General features: G+C 45.7%; 1 protein-coding gene across 1 annotated transcript in view; it reads right to left on the bottom strand.

The window, feature by feature from the left end:
* LOC148442089 (B2 bradykinin receptor-like) overlaps window positions 1-17,834 on the bottom strand; it is a 38,090-nt gene extending 20,256 nt beyond the window's left edge. The window contains exon 1 of the mRNA XM_088464252.1: window positions 17,711-17,834. The gene's annotated coding sequence lies outside the window, so the exon portion shown is untranslated. The remainder of the gene's footprint in view (window positions 1-17,710) is intronic.
* Between the last annotated feature and the right edge of the window lie 6,859 nt (window positions 17,835-24,693).

Here is a 24,693-nt window from a genome sequence, read left to right as displayed (position 1 = left end):
CACTGCATAAGGGGGCCACTACTGGGGGCACTGTATAAGGGACACTACTGGGGGCTCTGTATAAGGGGCACTACTGGGGGCCGGCATAAGGGGGACCACTACTGGGGGCACTGCATAGAGGGGCACAGTATAAGGGTGCACTACTGGGGTCACTGCATAAGGGTGCACTACTGAGGCACTACTACATGGGGCACTGCTACTGGGGACATTGCATAAGGGGCACTACTACAGTGGGCATTGCAAGATGGGCAGTACTACTGGGGGCATTAAGGTGCATATGAAATGGAAAGGAATGTTCCCAGAGTGATGAGAAAGGGGTGTGTGTCATGTTGATACACTCCATTTGTCATTGGCCACGCCCTGTGTGGCATGTGACCACACCCACTTTTGGGCACATGTGTGCACATAGGGGGGGTGCGCAATTTTTATCCTGTCCTGGGCTCCAAATACCCTAGTTACACCGCTGCCTGCCTCACCCCGCGAGAGGGTGTGAGCTTGTGACAGTGGTTTCACTTAGTGTTGATAGCCCCTTTTCCTGACACGTTTTATCCTGTATATGTCCTGTATTTATCCTGTATATATCAGATATCAAATATTTGGGAATATAAGCAGACTTACAACGAGTCTTAACAAAAGGAAAATGTTTCTATGGTTTGATTTTATGATTATGATTTTTCCTAAGTGTGTGAAAAGGGCTAAAATGTTTCTCCCTCCCCCCTGTGCAATGTCCTGACTGACTGACTCATCGTGGCTGCAGCACAGATCATATTCAAACAACAACTGTCACCCAAAGTGCTGAGAATCAACACTGACAGTTTGTTGTGGCTCCCCTATTTGAATAGTGAGGGAAGGGAGTTGGAAGGGAATGTTTTACTACATAGATGAGGGAGGGGAATGTGTTACTATAGAGGTGAGGGAGGGGAATGTGTTACTACACCTGTGAGGGTGGGGAATGTGTTACTATAGAGGTGATGGAGGGGAATGTGTAACTACATAGGTGAGGGAGGGGAATGTCAAATGTTTTACTATGGGGTGAGTAAAAGAAATGTGTTACAACATGGGTGAGCTAGGGGAATGTGTTACTTCTGGGGTGAGTGGAGGTAATGTGTTACTACAGAGGCAAGGGAGGGGAATGTGTTACTACAGATGTGTAGAAGGGATTGTATTTCTACACAGTTGAAGGAGGGGAAAGTTGAATGTGTTACAACATGGGCGAGGGAGGGAAATGTGTTACTACAGAGGTGAGGGACTGTAATGTGTTAGTACACAGGTAAGGGAGGCTAATGTCTTACTATAACAGTGATGCATTACTATAGAGATGAAGGATTAATGTTATTGGAGTGGTGAGATGGAAATGGAAACAGTAAATATTTAAGGTGTACCTGGATGAAACTGGGTACATCAGCTAGTACATTATATAGTCCAACTTATGTAGGCTAATCACATGATTATACTTTTGTCATTTCGATACAAATCATGTTAGTACATCATTATTATGAGGATCTTCGTGGCTGTATGCCAGGTGCTTACTTGACAGTTTTACATTTATTTTCTAAGTAACAACAAAATAGCAGATTAGGCATTACTGTGGTACAGTCTGTGGTTAGAAGCTGATGTTAAGGGTACATTACAAAACAATACTATGGAAGAATCAAGCTCAGCAATTTTTTTTTATCTTATTCTGCAAATGTAATGACCAGTGGCAAATTTTACCTAGGGGCTGTTGAGCACCCCTCCCGCCCCCCTCTTCAGTAAAATCCACCACCTCAGTGAGTGACTCCGCTGGCTACACTGTGACTGGCAGTAGCTTCTCATTTTGGTTGAAATTTTTATATCCTATAAACTGATTATTAATTGTGAGTGTGAGACGCGTCCCATCGGGGTCAGTGTTTTTCAATTTCCTCTTAACTCTTCTACAGAAATACATAGGAAGTTTTGTTTTTTTTGTGTCTTGTTTCCGCAGATCCCACAAATACTCAGCAAAATCAGTTAGCTCCCTAATTATTTTTAAAGCACATTTAACCACTTAACTGATGATTTATTTTTTTAACCTCACAAAACCGCTCAGATTTTTTTTTTATATTTAATAGAGTTTAAAAAGTATTTTTAATATATTTAAATATTTTATTTTTAAAAATATATATATATATCTAGGGAGTGTTTTGCACTGTCCCATCCCCCCCATGTCAATAGGCCCCCAATATAAAATAACTTCCCACCCCTCACCCCCCATTGTCAATACACCCCCCAGTGGTCTTAAATCCTAATATTAGAACCCCCCCACACACAAATCTGTTTTATAAACCAACTCCTCCCCCTGTAAAAAGCCCCTGTTTTTCGCAATGCCCCCTCTTCCTACCCTGTGAACAATGCATATTTCTTTATATTACAACTCCCCCACCCAAACTGATGCTAGATTCCCCACCACCACCCACCTCCATGGGCTATTATGGAGCACTCTTATAGCTAAATTTTATAAAACATAACCCTTATTAATTATCAAGGGATATATAAATTAATGACTTACAGAACAGACACCTGAAACAGAAGGTATAGGGTGTGAACGAATTGTAAGAGGAGTACGAGGAATCATTCCTCGTGGAACGGCGAAATATGACAGGCAATTACAAAGTAAGACATATATACAATTACGGACAAAAATACATATAACAAAGAAACAATTACTTAAAATACACCCTGGGTTAATCACAAAATATCACAAAAGATTTGTGTATCATATCAGGCGTGACTGTAGCTCTGTGTTGCTGTTACTCCTTTTGCTTCAAAAATAACTGATTGCACCAAATGTTACCATATAGTACAAAAGGATGAAAGCCAGGGTATAGAAAACCTGTACATCACTAGGTTCTGCAGCTTCCCATCTTACCAAGGGCATAGGGTGGGGAGTGAGAGATCAGTGTCCAACAGTGACCCTTGGAATCAACAGTCAATATTGTCCCCCTGTAGCAGCTGTCCGTTTCTACTGTCCACTGTCTTGCTTCAAAAAGCATAGGACAGTAATACCCCTTTTACACCAGAGCAAACACCTGGGTTATTGCTGGGTCTACCCAGGTCACAGCTCAGTGTAAAAGGGTCCCTGAAAAATATCCCGGGTCAAGTGACCCTGCAATCCAACCCAGGTAGCTACCAGGGTCAGACCCAGGATGGACCCGGGTAATGGTGCAGTGTAAACGGCGCAACCCGGGTTATCCGACCTGGGTCATGCCTAAAATGAGCTGATTGGTGGCTGTGGAGCAGTCACCTCCCACTTTTCATGACCTCACAAGTTTAGCAGGGCAGACCCAGGTTCATTGTGAACGGGGCTAATCTGAGAATAACCCAGATCGATGGTGCTGTGTAAACGGTGTCTGACCTGGGTTGGAACCATGTCTGAAAACCCAGATCGGACCAGGGTATTTGGCGGGAAAGAGCTATTAATGAGAGGACTACTGGGCTGCAGGCGGAAGACGATAGGAGTGGGAAGATAAAGATAAGCATAAGGCATATAATGATATTGATTCAAAATATCGAATAGCATTGTTTCATTGGTATTGTACTGTTCCAAAGTTTAAAGGATCTCATTAACGATGTTTATATGCCATCCAGAGTAAATTAATACCAAGGTAACCATTGACATTCAGTAACGTGCAAGGAGTGTAAATAATTATAACAGCAGACATCAGTCAAAGGAATCAGTATGGTCGGTGGTTCAAATCCCGACAGCGGCAGCCTGGTAAGGGTGAAAATCCCGACCGTAAATTAAGGTAACTATCGCTAACCTTTCTAACCCCACTAACCCTAACCCACCCATAGGGGTGCCTAACCCTAACCTGCCCCCAAGTGCCTAACCCGAACCCCCCTCTAAGTGCCTAAACCTAACCCCCCCTTCCCCACAGCCTAACCCTAAGTCTCCCGGGGGGGTGCCTAACCCTAACCCTCCCCCCCATTCCCCTAGCCTAACCCTATCCCTCACGGGGTGGTGCCTAACCCTAAGTCCCCCCCGGGAGCCCCTAACCCTCCCCCCCACCCGTGGCTATCTGCGCCCGGCTTACCGTTGATCAGGATGCCGGGTGCCGGGCTCCCAGCATAGGTAAAATGACAGGCGTCGGGATTTAGATGCCTGTCATTAGACCCTTGTCAGGATTAGACAGTCGAGATGCCGAAGGTCGGCATTCAGACCATCAGCATTTCGACTACATTCCCAGTCAGAATATAAGCAGTATTCGGTTATAATAGCAGTAATAATTCATAAAGTGCAGCCATGTTTTATTATGTAAAAACCATCAACAAGGTAGAATTATATACATTCTTATTATGTGATTTTGGATCTATGCATAAAAGATGTATAGTATTTATAGTAAATACCTCGTGCAGGTCAGCCCTTAGTCAGATCTGTGTGCAAGTACTAACAGCAATTGTTTTATGCAGATTATATTATGTAAGACCATTAACAAGGTGGAATTATATACACTCTTATTTAGTGATTTGGGTCTATGTATAGAAGATGTATAGTACTTCTAGTAAATACCTTGTACGGGTCAGCCCTACTGTAAGTCAGATGGCTGATCTGTGTGCATGTACTAACAGCAAATGTCTTATGCAGATCTGCCTATGGTCAACCGGCTATTTATAGATAATCACATATAAGGTGGATTTGACATTAAAGTCCAGATATATAGTTCAAATCTAGGGCTATGGACTGTGTGGTGCTGACAGTATGTAGATTAGCCTTTGAGTAAATGGCTAGTCAATATTTAAATGAAGACAACAATTCAAACGCACATATAAAGATGTCCTAATAACGGTGCCTATTCAGCATTAAGGGGCTAATCACTTAACAAGACATATGATAAAAATGACAATGTAACCTGGGTGTAGGGGTGTCCCACCCTGCGCCGTTTCGCCTGCGTGGTTTGATCACGGAAGAATCAGTATGAGACCTCTCTACGTGTAAGAAGAGCTGCAGTGTTTGGAGCTGCTCAGGCTTGACTTTCTGGTTGTCTGACTGTCCTATATACGTTGGTGGTACCGATGTTTATTCTGCTGCACGTCGTCATACGGATATGAGATGCCAGCAGTGGGCGTCCCTATTCTGGGCTGTGCTTTGGAAGGCATTAGCATATTTTAGCAACGGCAATCCGTGAGAGAACACTGGGCCTGATTCAGAGCCGGACGCTATTTACGGACACTTGTTCAGAAAAAGGGACCGGCTATTTAAATTGAGCGCTCACTCTTTGCGGTCTGTTGATGCCTCTATGTCTGAGCGAGCGAACGAAACATGCGCTCGCTATTTTGTAAAGACGCCCCTTGGCCGCTCGCATCATACGTCATCTCCGCTATTTATTTGATTAATCGAGTACATCGAAAGGCGTATGAACTGCACGCTATTCTTGTGGTAGCATTTTCCTACCGCAATCATGCAAGCAGTTCAGACTAAAAGACAACCAAGTGACGTGGTCGATGACGCTGCTTTGTTAATTATGCACACCCTTGAAACGCCCGTTTTGACCGTTTGGCATGCCTGCGTTCGGATCTCCACTCCCCGTTTTCAAGCACCTTCCCCTGTTACCACCCACAAACGCCTCATTCTTTCACTCAAGTTAGCAGGCACTCGCTATTTTGCGAGCACACGATTTCCGACCGCACTGACTGGTTGGCGCATGCGCATTACAACCCATACGCATGTGCAGATGTGCGAACATCGCTTGGAGCGAACGAGCAGCCGCTTATGAGTGGCTCTGAATCAGGCCCACAGTTGTGTTTCAATTGCCGTCCGTCTCTGGATCAGGCGCTAAGTGACTTATTAATGGAACTTCAAGTAGGCAAGTCTGAAGGAGATATACCAGAACTTGCTTTCCTTGACATGCCCAAAGACATTAACCCTATGGCGCAAAAACTGCCTAATTAATTTGCAGGTACAGTGGGTCACCCATAGCTCCATATACAGCCAGCGGAACGAGGTGCCATTTCCCCCCATTTTCTGTTTCGTGGACATCGTACACCAGCAAGACCACGGACGATCCAAGTTTTGCCTTTACCCTGTCAGGTACTACTCCCATGCTACCTGACCCACGCAGAATTTGTATCCTCCAGACTCCCCCCACAGATCTGCCAGAGATATCCGGAAGAGACCCGAGACAAAGCTCCTAGCTAGCGGTGTCCTCTGCATGGGAAACCACATCCTCTCCTGAAATGTAGAGAGAAGTCCCTGGAGAACCGCAAAGCCTTCCTAAGAGAAAATGGCATCTGCTACAGGTGCTGCTCTGGACTGATTGGGTGTGATAGACGCAATGGCAATTTTTTACGCAGATCGAGCGATTGTTTGCCATTGCACATGCGTGTCAGCCAAACTACGCACATGCAGCAATTGTTTTGCAATTACGCCTGCAGAGAGAATCCATTTGCAAAGTGAGTGACAGGAAGTCACTGTTTGGGTGTCTTACCATTGAAACACGGTTACATGGGTGTGCATAAATTAGCCACTGTGATCTCCTACGCAGCATGAGAGCTCTCTGCGTGTCAGGAGAGCCGGTGTTTTTGAGACAGATCACACCTGCCGCAGGGGCTGGGCAATGTACATCGATGTTACCGATTTTTACGCTGGTACACGATGTAGGGCGCAGATGGGAAGGCAGCAGTGGGCGTCCTAGGCTTGGGTAAGCTTTGGAACTATTAGCATATTTTCGCTACTGTTTTCCGTGCAAAATTATAGCTGCAGTCGCATTAATGTCCATCTCTGTATCATGCCCAGTGCACAGAGTGTGACATCACAGATCACAACACAGCTCTAGACCCTGGGCCTCCCCCATGGACTTTACTACACAGTCATGGTGTCACCGAGCATGGTGGGGAGCACAGTGTAGAGGAAAGGAACACTACTGCGGTCACACCAGAGATCACTTCACAATGTACCAAAGTCTACAGAGAAGCAAATATTGCTCCAAAATCTGTTTATTCAGAGTCTACCCAAAAGGCCAGCCAGACAAAGCTGTCCAACATTATGATCAAAGTGAAAAGTCTCTAGTCAGATCAACCTTTTTTAAGATCTTTAGGGGCCTATTCATGATGTTAATTATTGGGGTCTGAATGGTTCCCGATAATTAACATTCTAACTCGCTGCGGCTGCCGGAGCAATTCATCATTGCTCCAGTGCGGTGACAGCTGATGCGGGCCATTCCGCAAAGGAAGGTAAGCAGGAGATATCTGTGATACTAGTGTATGAGGACAGCGGGCCATTCCGGGAGAGGAAGGTAAGTAGGAGATATCTGTGATACTAGTGTATGAGGACAGCGGGTCATTCCGGGAGAGGAAGGTAAGCAGGAGATATCTGTGATACTGGAATTGGTATGATTTACCGCCGGAAGCCTGTCCAGTGGTTGGATCTAAACAGCGGCTGCCCGACATGGGTGAAAATCCCGATGATTCCTAAGGTAAGTATTGACTAACCTAATTCCCTCCCCTAACCCTAACCCTCCCTTAGGGGTGCCTAACCCTAACCTTCCCCCCAGTGCCTAACCGTATTCTCCCCTCTAAGTGCCTAAACCTAACCCCCCCTTCCCCGCCGCCTACACCTAAGTCCCCCGGGGGGTGCCTAACCCTAAGTCCCCCCCGCGGGTGCCCAACCCTAACCCTCCCTCCCCCTAGCCTAACCCTAACGACCCGTGAGGGTGCCTAACCCTAAGTCCCCCCCCGGGAACCCTAAACCCTAAAGGCGCAGCTGTCCGCACTAGGGGCCCGGCGTCCCTTTGATCAGGATGCCGGGCGCCGGTGTCCTGGCGTCGGTAAAATGACAGGTCTAGATTTAGACGCCAAATCATTGACAGATATTACCCCATACTATAAGGGGGCAGTCTGGTGATATTCCCAACAGATACTTCATCCTATATGTTTTTTAGAAATATTTTTTGCCTTGACATATGAACACGGCAGTTCATACTTGGAGGACATATTCTGGATCACAATAAGCATTTTAGATGACTACTAAGTGACCAGAACACGATACATTTGTCCAGGGGTGTATCTAGTGATCCAAGCGCCCCTGGCAATGTAATGGACTGGGGCCCCCCCATGCAGTGCCCCCAATAGTAATCCCCCAGTAGTAATCCCCCCTATGCTGCATTGCCCCCAGTAGTAGCCCCCTATACAGTGCCCCCAGTAGTAGCCCCCCCATACAGTGCCCCCCAGTAGTAGACCCCAGGAGTAGTCCCCCCCTATACAGTGCCCCCAGTAGTAGTCCCCCCTATATAGTGCCCCCAGTAGTGGCCACCCACCTCCTAAATTGCCGCCAGTAGTGGCCACCCCTATACAGTGCTCCCAGTAGTGGCCACCCACCCCATAAATTGCCCCCAGTAGTGGCCACCCCTATACAGTGCTCCCAGTAGTGGCCACCCCCCTAAATTGCCCCCAGTAGTGGCCACCCCTATACAGTGCTCCCAGTAGTGGCCACCCCCCTAAATTGCCCCCAGTATTGGCCACCCCTATACAGTGCCCCCAGTAGTGGCCACCCACCCCCTAAATTGCCCCAGGAGTGGCCACCCCTATACAGTGCTCCCAGTAGTGGCCACCCACCCCCTAAATTGCCCCCAGTAGTGGCCACCCCTATACAGTGCCCCCGGTAGTGGCCACCCACCCCCTAAATTGCCCCCAGTAGTGGCCACCCCTATACAGTGCTCCCAGTAGTGGCCACCCCCATAAATTGCCTCCAGTAGTGGTCACTCCTATACAGCGCCCCCCAGTAACGGGCACCCCCCCATAAAGTGCCCCCAGTAGCTGCCACCCCCTATTTCAGTGCCCCCCCCTGTAGTGACAGGCTTACACACACAAACACACACACAAAGAACAAAAAAAAAATTCAACTTACCTGATCCCCGCTCCTGACGCGACTGCCGCTGTCCACTCTGACTCCCGGCTGCTCTTCTCCTGCATGGGAGAGACGTCATGACGTATGACATCTCTCCCATCGCATGCTGCGGGGGGAGCCGGCACATGGGGCTCATTAGTGAGCTCCAGCTGGCTCCCTCCGCGGATGACGCAGCAGCAAATGAGAGTCTGTCTGACTCTCATTAGCTGGCTGCTAATAGAAACCTAAAGCCGCCGCTGGCGGCTGTGTGTTTGTAAACTGTGTAGGGCAGACCGCTATCACTGCGGTCTGCCCTACACTTGTGGGGCCGGGGGACTTGTCCACCCCTTGGCTACTGGTGGCACTGCCGGACGGCGCCCACCCTTTGGTCGGTGCCCCTTGCATGTGCCATCCTGGCCAATGGGTAGATACGCCCCTGCATTTGTCCAACAATAGTTTAATTTACAATGTGATACTTAAATATACAACCATTGTGTAATTTGTCTGTCTATATATGGTGCTATGTTTTTTATGTACGTAAGTTGAAGATTATGTAATAAACTTTGTTTTAATAGATTACATTAAGTTTGTGCCCCCAGCCAAAAGAGTTTTCTTTTCCTCTCTTTTCTTGATTCTGCTCTGTAGCGCCAGGCTATTCATAAGGCTGACTAGGCTGAAGCCTAGGGGCCCTACAGGACTAGGGGCCTCACAGGGAGAAGTTGCAAGAGACACAATTATAGTCAGCTTCGGTTTGTTTTGAGACAATGGGGGCGGGGAGAAAACGGACCAAGGGGGTGATTCAGCTGGGGACGCATTTGTTATCGCAGCTGTTAACATGGTTAGTTTTGAATCGATTGCTGTCCTCTCCCCGTCCAGAAACAGCTATATATATATATAATATATATATATATATATATATATAACCAAGTACTATACACAGCGCTACACCCAAAGTGTTCTGAATGTCCACAAATTTATATAGAATCTTGTTCCTCTTCAAGTACACACATAAAGGTGGCAGCTGGATGTTCCCCAAAACGGACCGTTGTTGTGGTGTCCAAACGATTTTATGAAAAACAAGAATGAGAACAAAAGCGCCTTATAGTATAGTAGTATCGAACTACAGGATTTTTTCAAAAACCTAAATATATATGCGTACCCTTAGGATTACATGTGCAGGCATATAGAAGGGTTCTTGGATCTCCTCCTCAGTTTTTCTATCTCGACAGAGTCCCTCTTATTTGCTCTCTCGTATTAGTTTGATTATATCAGATCAGTATAATGGGGAGAAAAGAAATTTTCATGGTGTAGTACTATTGAAAATTTATTCCACTCACCACACACAGTAAATCTATAGAAAACACAATTACAATTTAAAAGTTATTTAGAGCTTATCTCAAGTGGCTGTACCTAGCCAGGTCAGGTATCTTAAACCACGCTCCAGTGCCTACTCCGTCCGTCCCCGGCGCCTGCTCCTCGGAACTATGGGAGTGACGTCATGACTTCACTCCCATAGTGCACTGCGGGACCCGGAAGACGGAGCTCCTCCGGATGCCTCTGGCGCCGGGGGGCGGTGTGGAGGGGTAACACAATCTCAGCGGGCACCCGGCAATTGGGGGGTGCGATCGGAGGGCCGGGCGCCTTACAGTGGCCGGGGCCCCTAGGAAGCTGCCTAAGCTTGCATAGTGGAAGCGCTGGCCCTGCAGCCGTCCCCACTAAAGAACCACCACTGAGTGCAGAGCGAGGATACCCCAGCATAGAGGTGGAGCCAACGGATCGAAAATCCAGAGTGCACAAACCAGGATGGACGCTGCAGCCTACTGGTAAGTGTATAGTGAATGACGCCACCACGACACACACACACACACACAAGGACATCCAAACCCTGATGACCACCTTCAGGGTGAGAGAGAGGTATGGTATAACTGGTGTAGAACTTCTACATGTTGTAATAGAACAAATATATAACAATTTTGTTTCCCCTCCTATTTTCTTTACTTTTTTCGTATTAACACCCCCGCATAAATTACAATGCACTGATTCTCTTATATAACTTCTGTTATTAAGATAATTACCTGCTTCCTTATCGCAGTGAAACAAATTGATTGAATTAAAACAATTATCCATAAATTATATATTTTTCAGTAAATAATAAAAATATTATTCACTTCAAAATATTACAGTAGGGAAAAATTATACCCCTAAAATGTGCTACTCGCACAAAAAAAATAAACAAAAAATTGTGAAAAGACTTCTTCAGGAGACCCTGAAAATGGATATCGGGCTATGTACTGTTGTCTATTACCTACCGTACCAGGGTTAGGCTGCCAGCTGTAGTGGGGTGAAGGATTGAAATGCCAGAGGGGACCCGAAATACCTGCAAGCCTAGGGACCTGGCCATGGGTTAATACAGCCCTGTAGTGCGCGCCTGATTCAGTAGCGGATGCAATGGCGATATTTTCACAGATTGAGCAATTATTTGTCGTATGCATGCATGTAAGTCGCACTGCGCACGCTTCACATTTGCATTGCGCTTACGTACACACAGGATCCATTTGCAAAGTGAGTGTCATTTGGTCAACGCTTGGGGGAGGTAATAGGGGGTTAGATAAATGCAGGCGTGTCTGACCGTTTAACGCCATTTCATGGGCATGCATATATTAGCCACTACAATTGCATTCGCAGCATGACAGCCCTCTGCATGCAAGGAGTCTTGCCGTGTCCAGGGGCGCCGAGAGGGGGGGGGAGCGGGTACAGATTACCCGGGCCCGGGCTTCCTGAGGGGCCCGGCGGGGGCCCGGGTCCGGCGCCGCTCCCCCTCCCTCACAGCAGCCCAGCACACAGCGTGTGCTGAGCTGCAGTGGAGACTGCTCGTGGCTGCTGAGCAGTCTCCTAAGCCTGTGGGGGGAGCGATCACACTGATTGCGCCCCCCCTGGCTTCGTGCCGGGCTGAGGGGGCTCAGAGCGCCCCCTCTCCCCAGCGTGCAGCGCTGCGAAGTGGCGCTGCATATCTTTTTTTTTCGGGTAGGGGGCGTGGCCACGCCTCCTGCGATGAGGCCACACCCCCTATTACCCGGGCCCGCCGCAGCTCTCAGCGGGCCTGGCCGTGTCTGCGGCTGGTCAGAGCTGTTGTAAGTGCTGGGTGACTGCTCGATGTGCGTCGATGATACCGATGTTTACGCGATATTGGACGGATATGAGAAGACAGCAGTTGGCCTCTGTATGCCGGCTAAGCATTGCCAGGCATTAGCATATTTTCACAGCTGCTTTTCATGCGAAAGCGATCGAATTAGTGTCCGCTACTGAATCAGGCCATCAGGCTCCGATTCTTGCCGATAGTTCATGCTAAGCCGTCACCTTTGCCAGCGTTTGTAGCTCAGCAATGAAGTGCCTCTTCTCGGCTCAATAATTGCGTAGCGTGTACGCTCGAAATCGGATGTTCCTGGGATAGATTTTTAGCTCCAAATATTGTCTAGTCCCCGGCGTTGTTTGGCAAATCTATCAGGTGCATGCCCAGCATAAGAATTCACTCTGCACCACCCCTCGTCCCCACCGCAGACGGACTACTTTCTTACAGACATCTCTATAAAGGGGAGAGGTGCAGGAGGAAGGGTGAGAGTCAAAGGGACCTTCAAGTCCCTTATGGCTGTCTGCTGTGTGTAAACAACCCCGAAGCCATACAATTCACTTTTCACAACACAACACAAATAAAGTAGGAACCACTATGAGATGTGTCCCTATAAAAACACTAAAGGGAAATAAGTTACAGGAAAATTATCACTTATTGAACTAAAAATAGAGGGCCTGATTCAGACCCACTCGCAAGCGGCTGTCCGCTCGCAAGTGGGTCGATGTTGTGCACTGCGCATGCGTACGACGGCGGGAGCTCCGCCGTGCGCATGCGCCAGACGCGACGAGCGAAATACTTTCCTTCGCTCGTTGTGTCTGATCAAAGGGGGCGTGCTGTCGATGTTGATTGACAGCACGCCCCCTTTGGTGGGCGTCCCGGGGGCGTGCCTCCCTGACGGGGGCGTTCCCAAGGGAACGCCTACCATCAGAAGTCGGCCCACTGACATCACTAGTGATGTCAGTGGGAGTGATTTTGGCTCTGATAGAGCCAAAATCACTCCGGGCCTTGCGGTTGAAAAACTCAACCGCAGGCTCCGGCTCGCAGTGGCGATGGTCGCGATGGTCAAGACCATCGCGGCCATCAACCTGCACGCTCGTACCGGCTGTGGGTGGTGACCCACAGCTATACGAGCGTCCAGGAGGACGCTCCATAATTATGGAGGACGGCCCTCATTCAGAGCGTGCGCTCTGCTCAGAGCGTACGGCTCTGAATGAGGGCCAGAGTTTTTAGCTAAAGTTCAGTTCCACTAAGGTCCCAGATAGCCATAAATGTCCCACACGCATTTTCTCTCCTAATTGTGAAATTCACAAATGAGATATCAACACCTGCTGAGACCTGTCTTATACAGGATGAGGGCTGAGCACAGAGAGGGGTGTAGAGCGCCCAACCGAGGACTGACGGAGATCTGACAATCACCGTATCCAGCGTACGTATAAAGTTATATTTTATATTCAGTCAATGAACAGCCAGTACTTTAACCAGACTGTAAATCACAGCTAATGGTCTGCACCTAGACAAGATCTCAGGCTCAGATAAACAGTACTCAATTATAGGCTGACAATGATCTAATTCACATGCTGCAGATGTGTTCTCAGCAATTCTCATACATAGTTGCCAGCTGCCCTTAATTTCCATGGACAGTCCCAGGTTTTAAATTGTCCCCATAAATGTCCCTATTGTTCAGTATTGACCATATGCACAGTAAATCTTCTCATTTCGGTTAGTTATTCATACTATACTAAGGGCTGTATTCAATTAATTTTGCATCAGCGAGAAAAGTCCTGCCCGACCTTTCGCCTACATCGTGTGTTTTGGACACAAAAACTTAACGTGCGCGTCCCTGCTTTTCGCCCTATTCAATTACTAACCAGGTGAAAACGGCAAGCAGCGGAATGCAGAACAGGCGGAGAGTACTGTCAGAATAGGGGAAATCAGGCCCTGATTCAGAACCGGACACTCTGACAGAACGCTCGCTCTGAATCAGGGCCGGCCTTCTTGTTTTTTAGAGCATAGCTGTGGGTGACCACCCACAGCTATAGCGAGCGGCCAGGAAGATGGTCACGATGGCCAAGACCATCGTGACCATCGGGCTTGCGACGAGACCCTTGTGGTAGGGTCTCGTTGCCGCAAGCCCCAGAGAGATTTCGGCTCTAACAGAGCCGAAATCTCTCCCACTGACATCACTCGTTATGTCAGTGGGGCCACCCCCAAACGGAGGCGTTCACATGGGAATGCCTCCATTTGGGCAGCCACTCCCCCGGCCCGCCCACCAAAGGGGGCGTGCTGTCACTCAACATCGACAGCACGCCCCCTTTGGTACGATACCCGGAGTGACGGTTTGCCCGTCGCTATCCTGGTCTAGCGCATGCGCACGACGGAGCCGGCTCCGTCGTGCGCATGCGCACTGGGCCACCATCGACCTGCTTGCAAGCGCGTAGCGCTCACGAGTGGGTCTGAATCAGGCCCTCAGTGTGTACTCCCCAAAAAGATGCACTAAAGTTAGGAGTGTTCCAATAGCCCTAATAAAACTATTTGAGGTACTGAAGTTGTTTAAAATCCTTGTAAAAGTGGTGAAGAATGGCATTAAGCAGTATTATTTGGTGAAAATAAGGAGTCCTGTCAAATTTGGGGTACTTGAAAATGGGTGCTAGCATCTTTTTTATGTCTCTAAAGTGAACTTTTAAAGAACGTGAAAAACCACCCTCATACATGCACCTGCAATCCCAAAAACACTTGGCCCCTCCTTACAGCACCCCAAGAAGTGTATTTCGCTAGTTTTTATGTTTGTCCCCCCCACTTTGTACTTTTTTGCCAGCAAAATGAAAGTACTTTATTGGGGTGGGTTTTTTTCTGGATTTTTGGACACAGTTGTCCTTTGGGGGGCTGTCCCAAGGGTTCTGAGTGGTTTCCCCACGTTTGCACCCAAAAATAAAAATGTGCCCTTCTTTTCTCCTGCTATTCTTAAGCAAATCTTTTTCGCCTATTTCATATTGACTTTCCACATAGGCGAAAACCGGCTGGAATTGAATTTGGAGATAAGTTCCGACCGCGTGAAAAGCCGAGATCGGCAATACTTTTTAGCGGAAAACAGCTTTTTGCTTCTAACTGAATACGGCCCAAAGGGGTAGATTCCGTTAGCTGCAAGCTGCCAACAGCATCTTGCGTTGTGCATATTTCCACGCATTACGGTAGGCAGATCCATAGGTCGCAAGCAGAATGTGTCGGGGGGACCCATTCCGTTCGACTTTTGCACCTGTTTGAATATGGCCCTAATGGTAGTCGCGCCAGAATATCCCTTTAATCCGGGACACCTATGACTTACACAGGTTCTGTGGCTGGCTAAATTCAAGCCTGGATTTCACCTGGTTTTAATCAGGCACAGAACCTGTGTAATTCATACAGTATGTGTCTGGGATTAAAGGGATATCATGGCAAGCCTATCTAAGGCTGGGTACACACATAAAGATTTTCTGTCCAACCATCCAACTAGTTTATTGGTTGGAATGAAAATCTGGTAAGGTATGAAAACAAATGACAATCAGCAATTTTCTCCCAAACTCCAGATAATGGACAAAAACTGTTGTGTGAACAAATTGTTTAGATCAAACATTTAACAAACTTGTCTGACGACCATTTTCATCTGTTTTCTGGCATAAGAAAATCTTTACGTGTGTACCCAGACTAAGGGGTATTTAAAATTCTAAAAAAAATACTCTTATGATTATATTCAGGAATTAGGGCCCTCATTCAGAGCCACTCGCTAGCGGCAGTACGCTCGTTCCGAGCGATGTTAGCACATCTGCGCATGCGTACGGTTTTTAGTACGCATGCGCGAACCAGTCAGTGCGGCTGAAAATCGTTGGTACGCAATATAGCGAGGGCCTGCTATTTTGAGTGACAGAATGAGGCGTATGTGGGTGGTAACAGGGGAAGGTGCTTGAAAACGGGGAGTGGAGATCCGAACGCAGGCGTGCTTAAAGGTCAAAATGGGCGTTTTAAGGGAGTGCATAATTAATACAGCAGCGTCATTGACCACGTCACTTGGTTTTTTTTAACTCAGAACTGCTCGCAAAATAGCGGTTGAAAACACCAACCACAAGAATAGCGAGCAGTTCATACGCTGTACGATGTACTCGATTAATCTAATAAATAGCGGACATGACGTATGGTGCGTGCGGCCAGGGGGCATTTTTATCAAATAAACGAGCGTATGTTTTGCTCGCTCGTTCAGACTTAGAGGTGTGAACAGACTGCAATTTGCGAACGGATCATTTGAATAGCCACCCCTTGTTTTTGAACGAACGACCGCAAATAGCGAACGGCTCTGAATCAGGCCCTAGATCCTGAATTGTTACAGAGTTGATTAATGTGACTCATGATAAGTTATAGCTCTGGTGCCAAACAGCTTGGTTTTGGTTTTGGATCTGGATTCATGTTCGGGTTTTGGTTTTGCAAAACCACCCTCGAGCGTTTTGGTTTTTAATCTGTTTTTTTTTTTTTTTTTTAAATGATAAAAAATTTTTTAAAAGCAGCTTAAATCACGTAATTTTTGTAATCCAAAACCTGAATTCCGAACCGAGGTAGGATCAGAACCGTGACTCTGATCTGTCCGGGTGCAGGAAATTTGGGTGGATTAGGATTTCTGGAGAACCGGACCACACATCTCTAACAAATACATGAGTGAAAAGCACAGTGAGGAGCCGGAAAGCCAGAGAAGCACAGATCTTTAAATTGAAGTCATCTGCTGGTGGAAATGCCCTTGAACCTGTTGTGAATTATTACATTGATCCTTTTCCCTACAAGGCTTTGTTAAAATATCTTGGGGAAAAGGAACCACGTGTAGCGACTCGCGAGTAGTAACAGAATTTACCAGCATCGTATTTCTAATGTTGTTTGTTGTAGCGGTGGAACACCCGATGGGGAAACTATTAGGCTTCTATTGAAAACTGTAATCTTTCAAAATGATGATTATATTTTTTATTAGATCAGCAAAGTTTTCCTTTATAATTAATCCAAGTCATCATTGTTCTGCATACAGGTACTATTATGTATACAGCAGGACTGTTTGGAAAGTCCTAAATATATTGATGAATTGGGTTAACTTGCGCCAATTTAATGCTGAAAAGCGGCATATATATATAACATACATATATATGTATGTATATATATATATATATATATATATATATATATATAGTACTCACAACTTGGTTTATCAGTTTATCTAGTAAAGATATATTTGTGCAATATTTACTAATCGACAGGTTCTAAACCCCGGAGGTTTGTTGGCGGTTTTGCTATCAGCAGATTTACTAAAGCCACAACCACTGCAAAAACGCTGTCAAAACAAATTTTAGAATAGAATAGAACAGGGCTGTCATTTAGAAACCGCCACCAAACCCCTGCGTTTTAGACCCCGCTGCTTAGTAAATTTTGCCCATTGGCTGTGTCACTAGTCTGCCCGGGGAATTGTGTAGAGCTGTTCCCATGCCATGCTGGCCACAGCAGAGGATAGAGACTGTTTACTGACGCTGAAAGTGAGACTTAGATTACATCTGTCTGTCATTCACCATAAATAGATAGCTAAGGAGGGGAATAGGTGTCCAGGAAAAAACAATATTCCCCCTGTTTAAAGACTCAGCAGATAATCATAAACACAATGCTGGGAATGGGAAAAATCCCCAAATACATACAACAGATAATTATAAGTATTTATTTGTAGAAAAGTATTGATACATTACCTGGAAAAACAATGGGATCCCGCAAAGTGGATGCTGCAATGAATCTGTCAAACTCCTCTGTGTGTTTTGAGTGTTTGTGGCGATCTGGGCTGTATACTGTGTATGAGTGATTATATCATCTCACACCCCGGGCTGCACAGGCGGAGAGGAGGGAACATACAGATGCCTGTAACATGGGATCTCTGAACTCACAGAGAGGGAAGTTAACAGATCAGCTGCTGGGCTGGAAGGGTCCTATTGCATTGTCTTGTGCAGGCTTCCTGCTGGCTGTGATGTGGATCTATAGAATGAAGCTGGGATTTCTTGCAGAATCTATAATGTAACACTGACTGGATCACAAAAACACCAAATCTTTCTTTATAACTCTTACCCTAATGGTTCCCAAACTGGGTGCCGTCGCACCCTAGGGTGCTGCGGATCACTTGCAAGGGTGCTATGGGTTGGTGGTCCAGAACCACGTAAAAAAATTTATGTTCAATGTGAGCGGTACATCCAGTGCTGGTGGCTGGCATTTATACAGTACGTGGGCAAACAGACGCGCGGAGCTGACCACCGCCATATCACTGACCCTGAGGATGACGGATAAACACAATTTACTTAAATTGAATTATTTTTGCTGAATGTCTCAATAAGAAACCCTTGGCCTAGGGGTGACATGAATAAATGCTGATGCTTTAGGGCACCGTGATTCAAGAAAGTTTGGGTAACACCGCCTTACCCTAATCTGATACCTCCAATATAAATGTATATAACAGAGCACCGATTCCAAATGCCCATTATATCCCTGGGCTTTAAACATCGGCTGCTCCGAGCGTGAAGAGACTGGGGGTGATGGAGAGAGATAGAGTGGAGAAGTTTCCCACAGCAACCAATCAGCTTCTGTCATGTGTCTAGCGCAGTCTATGAAATGACAGTTAGAAGCTGATTGGTTGCTATATCTCTGCCTAGCAAGAGAGTACTGCAATGAAACAACTCAGACGCAGACTCGGCCATGGCTGAATCTTTTGCCGCAACCATGTCTGTGTGTTTATCATAATGCTGTGGGAATCAGTTCAAATCCCGACAGCGGCAGCCTGGCAAGGGTGAAAATCCAGATTGTTAATTAAGGTAAGTACTGATTAACCTTTCTCCCCCCCTAACCCTCCCTTAGGGGTGCCTAACTGTAACCTCCCCCCCACGTGCTTAACCCTAACCCCCTCTAAGTGCCTAAACCTAACCCCGCCTTCCCCTAGCCTAGCCCTCCCGGGGGGCTGCCTAACCCTAACCTCCCCCCCACGTGCTTAACCCTAACCCCCCTCTAAGTGCCCAAACCTAACCCCACCTTCCCCTAGCCTAAACCTAACCCTCCCGGGGGGGCTGCCTAACGCTGTCCCCCCGGGAGCCCCTAACCTAACCCTCCCCTCCCCCCCCCCCGGCAGCTGTCCCCAGGAAGCGCTCGGCTTACCTTCGATCGGGATTCCGGGCATCGGGCTCCCAGCATAGGTAAAATGACAGGCGTCGGGATTTTGACGCCTGTCATTAGACCCTTGCCGGGATTAGACAGTCGGGATGCCGACGGTTGGTATTCAGACTGTCGGCATCACAACTGCATACCATGCTGTGCCTGAGTTTGTTCAATGTGAGATGCCCACTTGCAGCGGTGCAAATCGCTCCCTGTGCTTCATCGGGCACACCCTCGAAACTTGCACTAGCCCGCAGGCGCAGTTTCTCCATCTGAACAAGGCGTCTTGCGAGAGCAATTCTGAGCCTTTAGAACAATCGCTGTCAAATACACGCCCATGCCTGACTAGCCACGCCCCTGTCACCTCCCCCTAACGCCCGCTAAAATCCACACTCTCTGCGTCCAACCGTCCTGCCGCTCTGTGCAGTAACCATCGGGACCATTGCGCAGAGCGACTCGGACGCATACATATTGGCATTCCATGCAGTAAGTGTTCGACGCGGAATCGCGCCCTTTGTGTTCACCTTAAAGTAAATGACTGATCAGTCTGGGGTTACGCCAGTCCTCAGTGATAATTCATGCTGAGATTCCATTCTATGCGCTATTGAGAAAGTTGTTGAGTGTATTTAGAATATATAACATGTTGAAGTAATTGAGAAACTGTATTTTCTATTAGTCACATCCAAAGAGGTGCTGCAGCAGTTAGAATAAGGTGTATTTCACAGTTCCTCCTTGTACAGGAGAACCCCAATAATAATATGTAAAAATTTTATTATTACCATTATTATTTTAATGTATTATTTATTTACCAGTTATTTAGATGGCACATACAAATGCCTTAGCACTTTACAGAGCTCAACCCACCCACTGTGTAACAGTACCATCATTTATGTAAAGTAAGGTAAATTGCAATGGCATGGAAGCTCAGACGGAGATGGAGGGGTGGGGCTTACTTGGCGACTTCCTGATGCGGGAGGTGCAGTCACATAAACACACAGGACTCAGGCATAGTTGCCAAGTTCGCTTATAACAAGCGGAATTGGGCTTGTTTATTATCCCAGTTGCTTGTTTTTTTTATGGTTGCTTGTTGCTTGTTTTGGGGCTTATTTTTTTTTTAGGTAGCTTGTTTTTGGGCTTGATAGCCAAGTACCACTACTAAGGTGAGCAAATGTTATCTAGCTCCTTCACCAATCCATTTATGTTTAGCTCTCTGTCTGTATGTATCTCTCTCTGTATATGTAGTTATATAGCTCCTTCACCAATCCATGTATGTTTAGCTGTCTGTCTGTATGTATATCTCTCTGTATATGTAGTTATATAGCTCCTTCACCAATCCATGTATGTTTAGCTCTCTGTCTGTCTGTATATCTCTCTGTATATGTAGTTATATAGCTCCCTCACCAATCCATTTATGTGTAGCTGTCTGTCTGTCTGTATATCTCTCTGTATATGTAGTTATATAGCTCCCTCACCAATCCATTTATGTGTAGCTCTCTGTCTGTCTGTATATCTCTCTGTATATGTAGTTATATAGCTCCTTCACCAATCCATTTATGTTTAGCTGTCTGTCTGTATGTATATCTCTCTGTATATGTAGTTATATAGCTCCTTCACCAATCCATTTATGTTTAGCTGTCTGTCTGTATGTATATCTCTCTGTATATGTAGTTATATAGCTCCTTCACCAATCCATGTATGTTTAGCTCTCTGTCTGTCTGTATATCTCTCTGTATATGTAGTTATATAGCTCCCTCACCAATCCATTTATGTTTAGCTGTCTGTCTGTCTGTATATCTCTCTGTATATGTAGTTATATAGCTCCCTCACCAATCCATTTATGTGTAGCTCTCTGTCTGTCTGTATATCTCTCTGTATATGTAGTTATATAGCTCCTTCACCAATCCATTTATGTATAGCTCACTGTCTGTATGTATCTCTCTCTGTATATGTAGTTATATAGCTCCCTCACCAATCCATTTATGTGTAGCTCTCTGTTTGTATGTATATCTCTCTTTATATGTAGTTATATAGCTCCCTCACCAATCCATTTATGTGTAGCTGTCTGTCTGTATGTATATCTCTCTGTATATGTAGTTATATAGCTCCTTCACCAATCCATTTATGTTTAGCTTTCTGTCTGTATGTATATATCTCTCTGTATATGTAGTTATATAGCTCCCTCACCAATCCATTTATGTGTAGCTGTCTGTAAGTATATCTCTCTGTATATGTAGTTATATAGCTCCCTCACCAATCCATTTATGTTTAGCTGTCTGTATGTATATCTCTCTGTATATGTAGTTATATAACTTCCTCACCAATCCATTTATGTTTAGCTGTCTGTCTGTATGTATATCTCTCTGTATATGTAGTTATATAGCTCCCTCACCAATCCATTTATGTTTAGCTTTCTGTCTGTATGTATATCTCTCTGTATATGTAGTTATATAGCTCCCTCACCAATCCATTTATGTTTAGCTGTCTGTATGTATATCTCTCTGTATATGTAGTTATATACCTCCCTCACCAATCCATTTATGTTTAGCTTTCTGTCTGTATGTATATCTCTCTGTATATGTAGTTATATAGCTCCTTCACCAATCCATTTATGTTTAGCTCTCTATCTGTATGTATATCTCTCTGTATATGTAGTTATATAGCTTCTTCACCAATCCATTTATGTGTAGCTCTCTGTCTGTATGTATATCTCTCTGTATATGTAGTTATATAGCTCCCTCACCAATCCATTTATCTGTAGCTGTCTGTATGTATATCTCTCTGTATATGTAGTTATATAGCTCCCTCACCAATCCATTTATGTTTAGCTCTCTGTCTGTCTGTATATCTCTCTGTATATGTAGTTATATAGCTCCCTCACCAATCCATTTATGTTTAGCTGCTGTCTGTCTGTATATCTCTGTATATGTAGTTATATAGCTCCTTCACCAATCCATTTATGTGTAGCTGTCTGTCTGTAAGTATATCTCTCTGTATATGTAGTTATATAGCTCCCTCACCAATCCATTTATGTGTAGCTGTCTGTATGTATATCTCTCTGTATATGTAGTTATATAGCTCCTTCACCAATCCATTTATGTTTATCTTTCTGTCTGTATGTATATCTCTCTGTATATGTAGTTATATAGCTCCTTCACCAATCCATTTATGTTTAGCTTTCTGTCTGTATGTATATCTCTCTGTATATGTAGTTATATAGCTCCTTCACCAATCCATTTATGTGTAGCTGTCTGTATGTATATCTCTCTGTATATGTAGTTATTATATCTCCTTCACCAATCCATTTATGTTTAGCTCTCTGTCTGTATGTATATCTCTCTGTATATGTAGTTATATAGCTCCTTCACCAATCCATTTATGTTTAGCTGTCTGTATGTATATCTCTCTGTATATGTAGTTATATAGCTCCTTCACCAATCCATTTATGTTTAGCTGTCTGTATGTATATCTCTCTGTATATGTAGTTATATAGCTCCTTCACCAATCCATTTATGTTTAGCTCTGTCTGTCTGTATGTATATCTCTCTGTATATGTAGTTATATAGCTCCTTCACCAATCCATTTATGTTTAGCTGTCTGTATGTATATCTCTCTGTATATGTAGTTATATAGCTCCCTCACCAATCCATTTATGTATAGCTGTCTGTCTGTATGTATATCTCTCTGTATATGTAGATATAGCTCCCTCACCAATCCATTTATGTTTAGCTCTCTGTCTGTCTGTATATCTCTCTGTATATGTAGTTATATACAGTGCCAGATTAAGGCCCAAATGGGCCTGGAGCTGAAATTTATGAAGGGCCTATTGTATGTGGCCGCAGGGGTGTGACCAATGTCACAGGGGTGTGACTGATGATGTGGGAGTGTGACCAGTGTGTTGGGGATGATCTGTACAGGGGATGTGGCTAGCACCATGTTGGGCATAGCTAGCGCCTACCTTCAACCACCCCAATGACCCTCCCCTCTTCGCATATATATTAGTGTGTACCCCCCTACACACACACATATATTTTGGTAGGCTGATAGTAGTCACCTATCGCACAACCTCCTTTAAGGCACAGGTGTAAGTATTGCTGCTTGTACTACACTACCTTACCCACCACCCACTGAAATACCTATTACCCATCAATCAATGCTGTATACAGAAACTTTTACCCACTACCACTCATAGAGACCATCCCTCGAACACTGAAATACCTGTCATTCTCTATCACTCACTGACCCCATATTTCACCAACTTTAATTCCTCTCGCCACCACTCCCTGACCCTAATGCTGAAACACTGATATACCCCTCAATCACCATCATGCCCTGACCACATAATAGATGCACAAATACCCCTCATTCAAATCATGCCCTGACCACATAATAGATGCACAAATACCCCTCATTCACATCATGCCCTGACCACATTACAGACACACAAATACCCCTCACTCACATCATGCCCTGACCACATTACAGACACACAAATACCCCTCACTCACATCATGCCCTGACCACATTACAGACACACAAATACCCCTCACTCACATCATGCCCTGACCACATTACAGACACACAAATACCCCTCACTCACATCATGCCCTGACCACATTACAGACACACAAATACCCCTCACTCACATCATGCCCTGACCACATTACAGACACACAAATACCCCTCACTCACATCATGCCCTGACTACATTACAGACACACAAATACCCCTCACTCACATCATGCCCTGACCACATTACAGACACACATACCCCTCATTCACATCATACCCTGACCACATTACAGACACACAAATACCCCTCACTCACATCATGCCCTGACCACATTACAGACACACAAACACCCCTCACTCACATCATGCCCTGACCACATTACAGACACACAAATACCCCTCACTCACATCATGCCCTGACCACATAACAGACACACAAATACCCCTCACTCACATCATGCCCTGACCACATTACAGACACACATACCCCTCACTCACATCATGCCCTGACCACATTACAGACACACAAATACCCCTCACTCACATCATGCCCTGACCACATTACAGACACACAAATACCACTCACTCACATCATGCCCTGACCACATAACAGACACAAATACCTCTCACTCACATCATGCCCTGACCACATAACAGACACACAAATACCTCTCACTCACATCATGCCCTGACCACATAACAGACACACAAATACCTCTCACTCACATCATGCCCTGACCACATAACAGACACACAAATACCTCTCACTCACATCATGCCCTGTCCACATTACAGACACACAAATACCCCTCACTCACATCATGCCCTGACCACATTACAGACACACAAATACCCCTCACTCACATCATGCCCTGACCACATAACAGACACACAAATACCCCTCACTCACATCATGCCCTGACCACATAACAGACACACAAAAACCCCTTATTCACATCATGCCCTGACCACATTACAGACACACAAATACCTCTCACTCACATCATGCCCTGTCCACATAACAGACACACAA

Source organism: Taudactylus pleione, unplaced genomic scaffold (genome assembly GCF_031769625.1).
Source record: "Taudactylus pleione unplaced genomic scaffold, aTauple2 ptg001623l, whole genome shotgun sequence".
In the NCBI taxonomy this organism is placed as follows: domain Eukaryota; kingdom Metazoa; phylum Chordata; class Amphibia; order Anura; family Myobatrachidae; genus Taudactylus; species Taudactylus pleione.
This window is presented reverse-complemented; position numbering and strand designations above follow the sequence as displayed.